We start from the raw sequence: 15066 nt of genomic DNA, 5'->3' as shown, positions 1-15066 counted from the left end.
AGAGGTCCGCCAACGACCACCTCCCTATAGGTGTTTTTGGACACGCTGTCTCCCATTCGACTGCTTACTATACTAGGGGCTACCCGCTCCGTATGATATTCTCTCATATAACAAGAGAATGCAAGAAATATTCGTATTTTATGAATATAATCCATTTATTTTTCAATATCCATACGTTTTACTTAGTTTTTTGTACGGTATTGACAAAATCCTATGCATTTGCATAAGATTTATTTTGCCACAATTTATAGTACTAGTGCCGCCCTCACTAGGTATAAATATCTCATTTCGCTAGTAGTGTATGGGCAAATTCTACTAGCTATTCTCATAAATATGTCACTTATATGCCATATCTATACAATTCATGCACTTTTATATGTATATTTGCTATATTATACATTATTATGCCTTATAGGTATTATACCTATAAGCCACATCCATACGATTGCTTAATATAAATATATGTATAATTTTTTTATACATATTTTTTTTTATTATGTATGGTTTTTTATTCATATCCATATACTGTATTCACTTTTATATGGATATGATTGGCGTTTTATATAGTATTGACAAAATCATAAGTTTGACCAATACGAGGAGAGGTCCGCCAACGACCACCTCCCTATAGGTGTTTTTGGACACGCTGTCTCCCATTCGACTGCTTACTATACTAGGGGCTACCCGCTCCGTATGATATTCTCTCATATAACAAGAGAATGCAAGAAATATTCGTATTTTATGAATATAATCCATTTATTTTTCAATATCCATACGTTTTACTTAGTTTTTTGTACGGTATTGACAAAATCCTATGCATTTGCATAAGATTTATTTTGCCACAATTTATAGTACTAGTGCCGCCCTCACTAGGTATAAATATCTCATTTCGCTAGTAGTGTATGGGCAAATTCTACTAGCTATTCTCATAAATATGTCACTTATATGCCATATCTATACAATTCATGCACTTTTATATGTATATTTGCTATATTATACATTATTATGCCTTATAGGTATTATACCTATAAGCCACATCCATACGATTGCTTAATATAAATATATGTATAATTTTTTATACATATTTTTTTTTATTTATGTATGGTTTTTTATTCATATCCATATACTGTATTCACTTTTATATGGATATGATTGGCGTTTTATATAGTATTGACAAAATCATAAGTTTGACCAATACGAGGAGAGGTCCGCCAACGACCACCTCCCTATAGGTGTTTTTGGACACGCTGTCTCCCATTCGACTGCTTACTATACTAGGGGCTGCCCGCTCCCCGTATGATATTCTCTCGTATAACAAGAGAATGCAAGAAATATTCGTATTTTATGAATATAATCCATTTATTTTTCAATATCCATACGTTTTACTTAGTTTTTTGTACGGTATTGACAAAATCCTATGCATTTGCATAAGATTTATTTTGCCACAATTTATAGTACTAGTGCCGCCCTCACTAGGTATAAATATCTCATTTCGCTAGTAGTGTATGGGCAAATTCTACTAGCTATTCTCATAAATGCCTTCTTTATGCCATATCTATACAATTTATGCACTTTTATATGTATATTTGCTAATATTATACATTATTATGCCTTATAGGTATTATACCTATAAGCCATATACATACGATTTCATTTTTTTATTTATATATGGTTTTGTATTTATAACCATATACCGTATTTACTTTTATAAGGATATGATTGGCGTTTTATATAGTATTGACAAAATTATAAGTTTGACAAACACTTTTTTAAGTCTTTTAGTTAAAATTGTCATTTTTAATTGACTATCTAAACACTAGATATATTTGCACATGGAGCAAAGAGTATAAAAAATTGGTCGCGTCACTAATAATATCGCGATACATTTTTACTACCATCAAAATACCACATACGTTTATATGTCCTCTTTATTTAATTTGGTTTCTAAACCTCAGGAATAGTTTTAATTATATGTGCGCTCTAAGTTGAATGAATTTCTTGAATCTCTTTACTTGAATTTCTAAGACTTAAAAATATTTATAAATAGATGTCCTATTGCATAATATTTTTTTATCGCTTCACTTATAAAATAACGATCCTGCCTTTCTACCTTTGAATAAACATTCATATAAACATGGAGAAAAAAACGTTCGCGTCACTAACAGTATGTGACGATAAAATTTTGCTAACATTAAAAGGAACATATTTTTATATGTCAACTCTTAGTTGAATTGGTCTATTGCTTAAGATTCTAGACCTTAGGAATATTTTTATATTATATGTTTGCCAATCTTCGCGTCACTAAAAAGATGACGATTCATATTGTTATTATTAGATGGTCGAGTTGTACTTATATTGATATGTTAATCAAATTGGTCTCTTACTTGAAAATCTAGACCTTAGGAATATTTTTATATTATATGTTTGCCAATCTTCGCGTCACTAATAAGATGACGATTCATATTATTATTAGATGGTCGAGTTGTACTTATATTGATATGTTAATCAAATTGGTCTCTTACTTGAAAATCTAGACCTTAGGAATATTTTTATATTATATGTTTGCCAATCTTCGCGTCACTAATAAGATGACGATTCATATTATTATTAGATGGTCGAGTTGTACTTATATTGATATGTTAATCAAATTGGTCTCTTACTTGAAAATCTAGACCTTAGGAATATTTTTATATTATATGTTTGCCAATCTTCGCGTCACTAATAAGATGACGATTCATATTGTTATTATTAGATGGTCGAGTTGTACTTATATTGATATGTTAATCAAATTGGTCTCTTACTTGAAAATCTAGACCTTAGGAATATTTTTATATTATATGTTTGCCAATCTTCGCGTCACTAATAAGATGACGATTCATATTGTTATTATTAGATGGTCGAGTTGTACTTATATTGATATGTTAATCAAATTGGTCTCTTACTTGAAAATCTAGACCTTAGGAATATTTTTTATATTATATGTTTGCCAATCTTCGCGTCACTAATAAGATGACGATTCATATTGTTATTATTAGATGGTCGAGTTGTACTTATATTGATATGTTAATCAAATTGGTCTCTTACTTGAAAATCTAGACCTTAGGAATGTAATATATAAAGGATTAAAAATTCGCCACAAAGCCAAGCAAACAATCAATGCATACAAATAGATTGTTGGTTGAACTTTATATAAGAAGTTCAACACAACAAATAAATTATGCAATTTTATTATCGAATCATCAAGCAAAGGATAAGCTTCAGTGGATCGCAGTATGGCAGCTGCTCAACCACTTACAACACCTTGCCTGTTACAAAAGTCGTTTACAATTGATTCTAGGCTTTGTCATTGTATTAAATAATGCTTTTATATGTAACTAGCGCGGCATCAGGTGATCAAAGATCCTCCCAATTTACTATGTTACAAATTACATTGGCATCACATCCATTGTCGTTTAAAAAGTAAATTATAAACTTTAAATGGTTTAGAAGCCATACAATGCAAATTGCCCCTTATTTATCATTGCAGTCCAGCACGGATACGACCTTAGAGGCGTTCAGGCATAATCCAACGGACGTAGCGTCATACCACTGTTCGCTCGAACAAGTATTGTGCCATTGGTCCGTACCTGCGGTTCCTCTCGTACTACGCAGGAATGCTGTCGCAACAACGTTTTGTCATTAGTAGGGTAAAACTAACCTGTCTCACGACGGTCTAAACCCAGCTCACGTTCCCTTGCATGGGTGAACAATCCAACGCTTGGTGAATTTTGCTTCACAATGATAGGAAGAGCCGACATCGAAGGATCAAAAAGCGACGTCGCTATGAACGCTTGGCCGCCACAAGCCAGTTATCCCTATGGTAACTTTTCTGACACCTCTTGTTAAAACTCTTTAAACCAAAAGGATCGATAGGCCGAGCTTTTGCTGTCCCTGTGTGTACTGAACACCGAGATCAAGTCAGCATTTGCCCTTTTGCTCTATGTGTGGTTTCTGTCCGCACTGAGCTGGCCTTGGGACACCTCCGTTATTATTTGAGAGATGTACCGCCCCAGTCAAACTCCCTACCTGGCAATGTCCTTGAATTGGATCATACCTGAGTAATTGGAGTTATACCAAATTTTCAAATCAAAAATACATAAATGCACCGTTTTATTAAAGAATTTGTTTGCGATTATATAACAAACTCGTGATACTTTGATCAAGAAGCTTGCATCAAAACCCAATACCATAAGATATAATAAATATATCCGTATAATGGCTAGGAAATGATACACGTTCCATTTAATCAAGTAAGTAAGGAAACAATAAGAGTAGTGGTATTTCATTGGCGATACCAAACCGAGGTCTAATATCTCCCACTTATTCTACACCTCTTATGTCTCCTTACACTGCCAGATTAGAGTCAAGCTCAAAAGGGTCTTCTTTCCCCGCTAATTATTCCAAGCCCGTTCCCTTGGCTGTGGTTTCGCTAGATAGTAGATAGGGACAGTAGGAATCTCGTTAATCCATTCATGCGCGTCACTAATTAGATGACGAGGCATTTGGCTACCTTAAGAGAGTCATAGTTACTCCCGCCGTTGACCCGCGCTTACTTGAATTTCTTCACTTTGACATTCAGAGCACTGGGCAGAAATCACATTGTGTCAACACCCGCTAGGGCCATCACAATGCTTTGTTTTAATTAGACAGTCGGATTCCCCAAGTCCGTGCCAGTTCTGAATTGATTGTTAATTGATAATCGTTATAATTAATAAGAACTAATTGGTTTAACCCAATTAGTATTCTTAAAAATTTTAGCAAGAAAGTTCCACAATTGGCTACGTAACTAAACTATCCGGGAACAAGTAACTAACATAAATGCTAGAAACTCTATTTACCCAGAACGAGCACATAAACCATGTTATTGTTTCCCAATCAAGCCCGACTATCTCAATCTTCAGAGCCAATCCTTATCCCGAAGTTACGGATCTAATTTGCCGACTTCCCTTACCTACATTATTCTATCGACTAGAGACTCTTCACCTTGGAGACCAGCTGCGGATATTGGTACGGCCTGTTGAGAAGTTTGCGTGTCCCCACCATAAATTTTCAAGGTCCGAGGAGAAAATATCGACACAACAGTATATGTCATGCTCTTCTAGCCCATCTACCATATCTCTCTGCGAAAGACTTCCATGGTAGTACGGCTATAAAACAGAAAAGAAAACTCTTCCGATATCTCTCGACGGCTTCTTTATGGTCGTTCCTGTTGCCAGGATGAGCACGAGGCCCATATTTAATAACAAACGGATACTCAACAGGTTACGGAATTGGAACCGTATTCCCTTTCGTTCAAAATTATTCAAGTATATTAATTTAGCTAGATTTTATATAATATATATATTTGTTTGGCATTTGTATTTTACTTGAAAATTTTCGGCTTTCGCCTTGAACTTAGGACCGACTAACTCGTGATCAACCACTGTTCACCACGAAACCCTTCTCCACTTCAGTCCTCCAAGGTCTCATTCGATTATTTGCTACTACCACCAAGATCTGTACCAATGGCAGCTCCATGCAGGCTTACGCCAAACACTTCTACGCATACCATTGTACCTTCCTACTCACTAAAGTTTCAAAATTTATATTACAAGTAATATAAATCATCTACTTTAGCGGTAATGTATAGGTATACAACTTAAGCGCCATCCATTTTAAGGGCTAGTTGCTTCGGCAGGTGAGTTGTTACACACTCCTTAGCGGATTTCGACTTCCATGATCACCGTCCTGCTGTTTAAGCAACCAACGCCTTTCATGGTATCTGCATGAGTTGTTAATTTGGGCACCGTAACATTACGTTTGGTTCATCCCACAGCGCCAGTTCTGCTTACCAAAAGTGGCCCACTGGGCACATTATATCATAACCTTGAACTTCATATCAAGAAAGTTAAGGTTCTTACCCATTTAAAGTTTGAGAATAGGTTAAGATCGTTTCGACCCTAAGGCCTCTAATCATTCGCTTTACCAGATAAGATTATTTTATATAATATTAAAATGCACCAGCTATCCTGAGGGAAACTTCGGAAGGAACCAGCTACTAGATGGTTCGATTGGTCTTTCGCCCCTATACTCAATTCTGACAATCGATTTGCACGTCAGAACTGTTTCGGTCTTCCATCAGGGTTTCCCCTGACTTCAACCTGATCAAGTATAGTTCACCATCTTTCGGGTCACAGCATATATGCTCAAGGTACGTTCCAGTTAGAGGCATAAATAATATAAATATCATTATACATAACTATATAGAACGCCCGGGATTGTGTTAATTAGCTATAAATAGTTAAAAAACTAATCCATATTAGTCAAGTTAATTACGCTATTAGGTTTATATCCAATAACTTGCACATATGTTAGACTCCTTGGTCCGTGTTTCAAGACGGGTCCCGAAGGTATCCTGAATCTTTCGCATTGTTAATCCTACAAGTGCATATAATAAACAAAAAATCAATGATAATTATGCCATTATATAATTCCGAAAATTAACGCACTGTATTCATATAAATCTATCAGCACTTTATCAAATTAATAACATTTATTCTGTGTTAAAATGCAAGCAAATTAATTTGAATAAACTATAAGTTATATTTTATGATAAATTTGGTATGCTAATAGATTACAATGTCCTTATATGGAAAAAAATGCACACTATTATCATAATATTGTTTAAATATTACAATTCTAATGATGAATTTTCCATAACGGATATTCAGGTTCATCGGGCTTAACCTCTAAGCAGTTTCACGTACTGTTTAACTCTCTATTCAGAGTTCTTTTCAACTTTCCCTCACGGTACTTGTTTACTATCGGTCTCATGGTTATATTTAGTTTTAGATGGAGTTTACCACCCACTTAGTGCTGCACTATCAAGCAACACGACTCTTTGGAAACATCATCTAGTAATCATTAACGTTATACGGGCCTGGCACCCTCTATGGGTAAATGGCCTCATTTAAGAAGGACTTAAATCGTTAATTTCTCATACTAGAATATTGACGCTCCATACACTGCATCTCACATTTGCCATATAGACAAAGTGACTTAGTGCTGAACTGATTTCTTTTCGCTCGCCGCTACTAAGAAAATCCTTGTTAGTTTCTTTTCCTCCCCTAATTATATGCTTAAATTCAGGGGGTAGTCCCATATGAGTTGAGGTGTGTATAACTTTTATATGCAATTAATTCTTTATATATAATGATAAAACATTTTATTAAATTCGTTATATTAATAATATCTGTATATAAATGGCATTTGTTTGATTTAACGAATCAACGAAGAACAATAATATTGTCAACGGTTTTCTATTTTCTAATCATTAATAAGAGACAATTCTAGATAAATTTTTATGCTAGACATTTCTCAGTATCATTTGATTGAAAAAGAAAATATTCTCTTCGTTTTTCACATTCAAATTATTTACTAATGTGAGATAATGTTTTTCATATATTTTTTAATATTATGAATAAAATAATTAAATTATTATTATCCAATAATATACCATATGCTTATAAAATTTCATTATAAAATTTGTATAAGCAACTTAATTAGCATAGTCTTACAACCCTCAACCATATGTAGTCCAAGCAGCACTATAAAATTAATTAAAGTACATAACAGCATGGACTGCGATATGCGTTCAAAATGTCGATGTTCATGTGTCCTGCAGTTCACACGATGACGCACAGTTTGCTGCGTTCTTCATCGACCCATGAGCCGAGTGATCCACCGCTTAGAGTTTTATAAATTGGTTTCTTAATTTTGTCAAATATGTTTTTATTGAAAGAAATTAAAAATACACCATTTTACTGGCATATATCAATTCCTTCAATAAATTTATTTTTATACCTAAAACGAATGCTGCGAAATGTCTTAGTTTTATATAACCAATATATATCAAAGTATTTCTTTTTAAATTGCATTTATTGTAAATAAATATATATATATATATATATTAATACTTTTTTAGCGATATAAATTGAAATTTATATAAAACATTAACCTGTATAAAACCAGGTACAACATTGTACATTTTAGGTTGTTGCATTATCCAATGTATGCGCATAACTGAGATGAACAATACATATCGCAACGCGTGTATATTATGGTCCATATACACACAGTATTTTAATTGTGTTTATATACAATAATAATTTAATATTATTATTTTAATAATTCGATTTGCTTGTTCGAATTTTTATTTGTTTGTTTTGGCTGCTTATTATTTCTCTCATATGTATTAAATACAATATATAATTTTAATATTTGCATTATTTCGATTTGCTTGTTCGAAATTTCATTTGATCTATATTAGATCATATACATTTTGGCAATTCATATTTTATTTGTATTACTATAATGTATTTATTATAATATAAACAAATATTTTATTAACGGTAAGGATATACAATAATAATTTAATATTATTATTTTAATAATTCGATTTGCTTGTTCGAATTTTTATTTGTTTGCTTTGGCTGCTTATTAATTTCTCTCATATGTATTAAATACAATATATAATTTTAATATTTGCATTATTTCGATTTGCTTGTTCGAAATTTCATTTGATCTATAATAGATCTCATATACATTTTGGCAATTCATATTTTATTTGTAATACTATAATGTATTTATTATAATATAAACAAATATTTTATTAACGGTAAGGATATACAATAATAATTTAATATTATTATTTTAATAATTCGATTTGCTTGTTCGAATTTTTATTTGTTTGCTTTGGCTGCTTATTATTTCTCTCATATGTATTAAATACAATATATAATTTTAATATTTGCATTATTTCGATTTGCTTGTTCGAAATTTTATTTGATCTATATTAGATCTCATATACATTTTGGCAATTCATATTTTATTTGTATTATTATAATGTATTTATTATAATATAAACAAATATTTTATTAACGGTAAGGATATACAATAATAATTTAATATTATTATTTTAATAATTCGATTTGCTTGTTCGAATTTTTATTTGTTTGCTTTGGCTGCTTATTAATTTCTCTCATATGTATTAAATACAATATATAATTTTAATATTTGCATTATTTCGATTTGCTTGTTCGAAATTTCATTTGATCTATAATAGATCTCATATACATTTTGGCAATTCATATTTTATTTGTAATACTATAATGTATTTATTATAATATAAACAAATATTTTATTAACGGTAAGGATATTAAAACATTAATGATCCTTCCGCAGGTTCACCTACGGAAACCTTGTTACGACTTTTACTTCCTCTAAATAATCAAGTTCGGTCAACTTTTGCGAAACAACCGTAACACGCAAGGCGTCACAGTGATCACGTCCGGAGACCTCACTAAATAATTCAATCGGTAGTAGCGACGGGCGGTGTGTACAAAGGGCAGGGACGTAATCAATGCGAGTTAATGACTCACACTTACTGGGAATTCCAAGTTCATGTGAACAGTTTCAGTTCACAATCCCAAGCATGAAAGTGGTTCAGCGGTTTACCCGGACCTCTCGGTCTAGGAAATACACGTTGATACTTTCATTGTAGCGCGCGTGCAGCCCAGGACATCTAAGGGCATCACAGACCTGTTATTGCTCAATCTCATTATTGCTAGACGCAATTTGTCCATTTAAGAAGCTAGTGTCCTTATAATGGGACAAACCAACAGGTACGGCTCCACTTATATAAACACATTCAAACACAATAAACATTTTACTGCCACCATGAATGAAGGCTATATAAGCTTCAACACCATAATCCTGAAGATATCTATTTAATATATTTGAGTCTCGTTCGTTATCGGAATTAACCAGACAAATCACTCCACGAACTAAGAACGGCCATGCACCACCACCCATAGATTCGAGAAAGAGCTATCAATCTGTCTTACACACTTATGTTCGGACCTGGTAAGTTTTCCCGTGTTGAGTCAAATTAAGCCGCAGGCTCCACTCCTGGTGGTGCCCTTCCGTCAATTCCTTTAAGTTTCAGCTTTGCAACCATACTTCCCCCGGAGCCCAAAAGCTTTGGTTTCCCGGGAAGCGACTGAGAGAGCCATAAAAGTAGCTACACCCAATTGCTAGCTGGCATCGTTTATGGTTAGAACTAGGGCGGTATCTGATCGCCTTCGAACCTCTAACTTTCGTTCTTGATTAATGAAAACATCTTTGGCAAATGCTTTCGCTTAAGTTAGTCTTACGACGGTCCAAGAATTTCACCTCTCGCGTCGTAATACTAATGCCCCCAAACTGCTTCTATTAATCATTACCTCTTGATCTGAAAACCAATGAAAGCAGAACAGAGGTCTTATTTCATTATCCCATGCACAGAATATTCAGGCATTTGAAGCCTGCTTTAAGCACTCTAATTTGTTCAAAGTAATTGTACCGGCCCACAATAACACTCGTTTAAGAGCACTAATGCAGGTTTTTAAATAGGAGGAACATATGAAAAAATACAAGTATCTAAGCACATGTAAGAACTCCACCGGTAATACGCTTACATACATAAAGGTATAGTACTAACCACAATTGTAAGTTGTACTACCCGTATGAAGCACAAGTTCAACTACGAACGTTTTAACCGCAACAACTTTAATATACGCTATTGGAGCTGGAATTACCGCGGCTGCTGGCACCAGACTTGCCCTCCAATTGGTCCTTGTTAAAGGATTTAAAGTGTACTCATTCCAATTACAGGGCCTCGGATATGAGTCCTGTATTGTTATTTTTCGTCACTACCTCCCCGAGCTGGGAGTGGGTAATTTACGCGCCTGCTGCCTTCCTTAGATGTGGTAGCCGTTTCTCAGGCTCCCTCTCCGGAATCGAACCCTGATTCCCCGTTACCCGTTGCAACCATGGTAGTCCTAGATACTACCATCAAAAGTTGATAGGGCAGACATTTGAAAGATCTGTCGTCGGTACAAGACCATACGATCTGCATGTTATCTAGAGTTCAACCAATATAACGATCTTGCGATCGCTTGGTTTTAGCCTAATAAAAGCACATGTTTCATAAGGTTCATGTTTTAATTGCATGTATTAGCTCTAGAATTACCACAGTTATCCAAGTAACTGTTAACGATCTAAGGAACCATAACTGATATAATGAGCCTTTTGCGGTTTCACTTTTAATTCGTGTGTACTTAGACATGCATGGCTTAATCTTTGAGACAAGCATATAACTACTGGCAGGATCAACCAGAATAATGTTTTTATTCATATTTCATTCATATTTTTTGAATAGAAATTAGCAATATATATGTTGTTATAGATTTTATTTCTATCGAATACGGCCATTTTTATATAGCATTCGTATACGTTTGTTTTCCAATTTATACTTGTTTCGCCACTAATAATAACAAGTTTTTATTGATGTCAAAAAGAATCATATTCTTTATAAACACAATATTTATTTTTCATATATTTTCTTTATATATGCACATTTCATTCTAAAATATCATTTTTGTTCGACATACATAATATATTGTATCCACACATGTACAATTTTTGTTTAACCAATATAAGATATTGAGTTAATCATTTGTATTTTGACGATAAATTTAAAATTTATCTATATATATCCATATAAGTCTCTGGTAATATATAAAATAGAACCGAGTGTATATATATAATTATTACTACTATATTTATTTCTTAAATAATATATACTTATATATTATTTATATATATACTCTTTATTATATATTATATAATTTCTTAAATAACTCTCTTAATAGCTATTTTTTATTATCAACAATATAAGTTGATATTAATATTGAAAATGTATTCATAATTACATTTTTATATTTCTTTGGTAGACTTTTATGTACTATTATTATTTAATAATACACATATAATATAAATCATGTTAGCCTACCTCCTAAAATTAACGATAAAATTCGGAAACAATTTGTTATTCTATGTACAATAGAAACTTGGCCTTTGTTTCAACGTTATTATCTTTGGGCTTAAAATATTAACCGCGGAGCCAAGTCTCGTATTCAAATAAATGAATAAAGAAACAAATTTGACGGATAATATCTTCTCTACTGACATATGTCAATAGCAGACGGCCGGCCCATTGACCATCCTATAGTAGTTTTTGGACACGCTGTCTCCCATTCGGGTATATTCAATTTACTTTGCCACTCACCCATATAGTGTTCTCTTATATAATAAGACAACGCACTTTTATATTCATTATATGGATATATTGCCTTCCTCATATTTGCCACACCACCTATAGTAGTTTTTGGACACGCTGTCTCCCATTCGGGTATATTCAATTTACTTTGCCACTCACCCATATAGTGTTCTCTTATATAATAAGAAAACGCACTTTTATTTTCATTATATGGATATATTGCCTTCCTCATATTTGCCACACCACCTATAGTAGTTTTTGGACACGCTGTCTCCCATTCGGGTATATTCAATTTACTTTGCCACTCACCCATATAGTGTTCTCTTATATAATAAGAAAACGCACTTTTATTTTCATTATATGGATATATTGCCTTCCTCATATTTGCCACACCACCTATAGTAGTTTTTGGACACGCTGTCTCCCATTCGGGTATATTCAATTCTCTTTGCCACTCACCCTTATAGTATTCTCTTATTTAATAAGAATACTAAAATACTTCTCATATTATAGATGTAATCTATTAACTTCTCAATATCCATACGGTTTATGTATGGTATTGACAAAATCCTATGCATTTGCATAAGATTTATTTTGCCACAATTTATAGTACTAGTGCCGCCCTCACTAGGTATAAATATCTCATTTCGCTAGTAGTGTATGGGCAAATTCTACTAGCTATTCTCATAAATATGTCACTTATATGCCATATCTATACAATTCATGCACTTTTATATGTATATTTGCTATATTATACATTATTATGCCTTATAGGTATTATACCTATAAGCCACATCCATACGATTGCTTAATATAAATATATGTATAATTTTTTATACATATTTTTTTTTTATTTATGTATGGTTTTTTATTCATATCCATATACTGTATTCACTTTTATATGGATATGATTGGCGTTTTATATAGTATTGACAAAATCATAAGTTTGACCAATACGAGGAGAGGTCCGCCAACGACCACCTCCCTATAGGTGTTTTTGGACACGCTGTCTCCCATTCGACTGCTTACTATACTAGGGGCTACCCGCTCCGTATGATATTCTCTCATATAACAAGAGAATGCAAGAAATATTCGTATTTTATGAATATAATCCATTTATTTTTCAATATCCATACGTTTTACTTAGTTTTTTGTACGGTATTGACAAAATCCTATGCATTTGCATAAGATTTATTTTGCCACAATTTATAGTACTAGTGCCGCCCTCACTAGGTATAAATATCTCATTTCGCTAGTAGTGTATGGGCAAATTCTACTAGCTATTCTCATAAATATGTCACTTATATGCCATATCTATACAATTCATGCACTTTTATATGTATATTTGCTATATTATACATTATTATGCCTTATAGGTATTATACCTATAAGCCACATCCATACGATTGCTTAATATAAATATATGTATAATTTTTTATACATATTTTTTTTTTATTTTTGTATGGTTTTTTATTCATATCCATATACTGTATTCAATTTTATATGGATATGATTGGCGTTTTATATAGTATTGACAAAATCATAAGTTTGACCAATACGAGGAGAGGTCCGCCAACGACCACCTCCCTATAGGTGTTTTTGGACACGCTGTCTCCCATTCGACTGCTTACTATACTAGGGGCTACCCGCTCCGTATGATATTCTCTCATATAACAAGAGAATGCAAGAAATATTCGTATTTTATGAATATAATCCATTTATTTTTCAATATCCATACGTTTTACTTAGTTTTTTGTACGGTATTGACAAAATCCTATGCATTTGCATAAGATTTATTTTGCCACAATTTATAGTACTAGTGCCGCCCTCACTAGGTATAAATATCTCATTTCGCTAGTAGTGTATGGGCAAATTCTACTAGCTATTCTCATAAATATGTCACTTATATGCCATATCTATACAATTCATGCACTTTTATATGTATATTTGCTATATTATACATTATTATGCCTTATAGGTATTATACCTATAAGCCACATCCATACGATTGCTTAATATAAATATATGTATAATTTTTTATACATATTTTTTTTTATTTATGTATGGTTTTTTATTCATATCCATATACTGTATTCACTTTTATATGGATATGATTGGCGTTTTATATAGTATTGACAAAATCATAAGTTTGACCAATACGAGGAGAGGTCCGCCAACGACCACCTCCCTATAGGTGTTTTTGGACACGCTGTCTCCCATTCGACTGCTTACTATACTAGGGGCTACCCGCTCCGTATGATATTCTCTCATATAACAAGAGAATGCAAGAAATATTCGTATTTTATGAATATAATCCATTTATTTTTCAATATCCATACGTTTTACTTAGTTTTTTGTACGGTATTGACAAAATCCTATGCATTTGCATAAGATTTATTTTGCCACAATTTATAGTACTAGTGCCGCCCTCACTAGGTATAAATATCTCATTTCGCTAGTAGTGTATGGGCAAATTCTACTAGCTATTCTCATAAATATGTCACTTATATGCCATATCTATACAATTCATGCACTTTTATATGTATATTTGCTATATTATACATTATTATGCCTTATAGGTATTATACCTATAAGCCACATCCATACGATTGCTTAATATAAATATATGTATAATTTTTTATACATATTTTTTTTTATTTATGTATGGTTTTTTATTCATATCCATATACTGTATTCACTTTTATATGGATATGATTGGCGTTTTATATAGTATTGACAAAATCATAAGTTTGACCAATACGAGGAGAGGTCCGCCAACGACCACCTCCCTATAGGTGTTTTTGGACACGCTGTCTCCCATTCGACTGCTTACTATACTAGGGGCTGCCCGCTCCGTATGATATTCTCTCGTATAACAAGAGAATGCA

General features: G+C 32.8%; 3 non-coding genes across 3 annotated transcripts; all 3 read right to left on the bottom strand.

Annotated features, from left to right (window-relative positions):
* Nucleotides 1-3231: 3231 nt before the first annotated feature.
* Nucleotides 3232-7194, bottom strand: LOC127012352 (large subunit ribosomal RNA). Its single transcript, XR_007765853.1, has one exon. It is a non-coding gene; the product is annotated as a large subunit ribosomal RNA (ribosomal RNA).
* A 400-nt stretch (nt 7195-7594) lies between these two features.
* Nucleotides 7595-7773, bottom strand: LOC127012354 (5.8S ribosomal RNA). Its single transcript, XR_007765855.1, has one exon. It is a non-coding gene; the product is annotated as a 5.8S ribosomal RNA (ribosomal RNA).
* A 1471-nt stretch (nt 7774-9244) lies between these two features.
* On the bottom strand, nt 9245-11239 carry LOC127012356 (small subunit ribosomal RNA). The gene has a single exon (XR_007765857.1). It is a non-coding gene; the product is annotated as a small subunit ribosomal RNA (ribosomal RNA).
* Between the last annotated feature and the right edge of the window lie 3827 nt (nt 11240-15066).

The sequence above is a fragment of the Drosophila biarmipes genome, unplaced genomic scaffold, assembly GCF_025231255.1.
Source record: "Drosophila biarmipes strain raj3 unplaced genomic scaffold, RU_DBia_V1.1 ptg000053l, whole genome shotgun sequence".
Taxonomy (NCBI): domain Eukaryota; kingdom Metazoa; phylum Arthropoda; class Insecta; order Diptera; family Drosophilidae; genus Drosophila; species Drosophila biarmipes.
The sequence above is the reverse complement of the archived record's forward strand: the minus strand, read 5'-3'. Positions and strand labels throughout refer to the sequence as shown.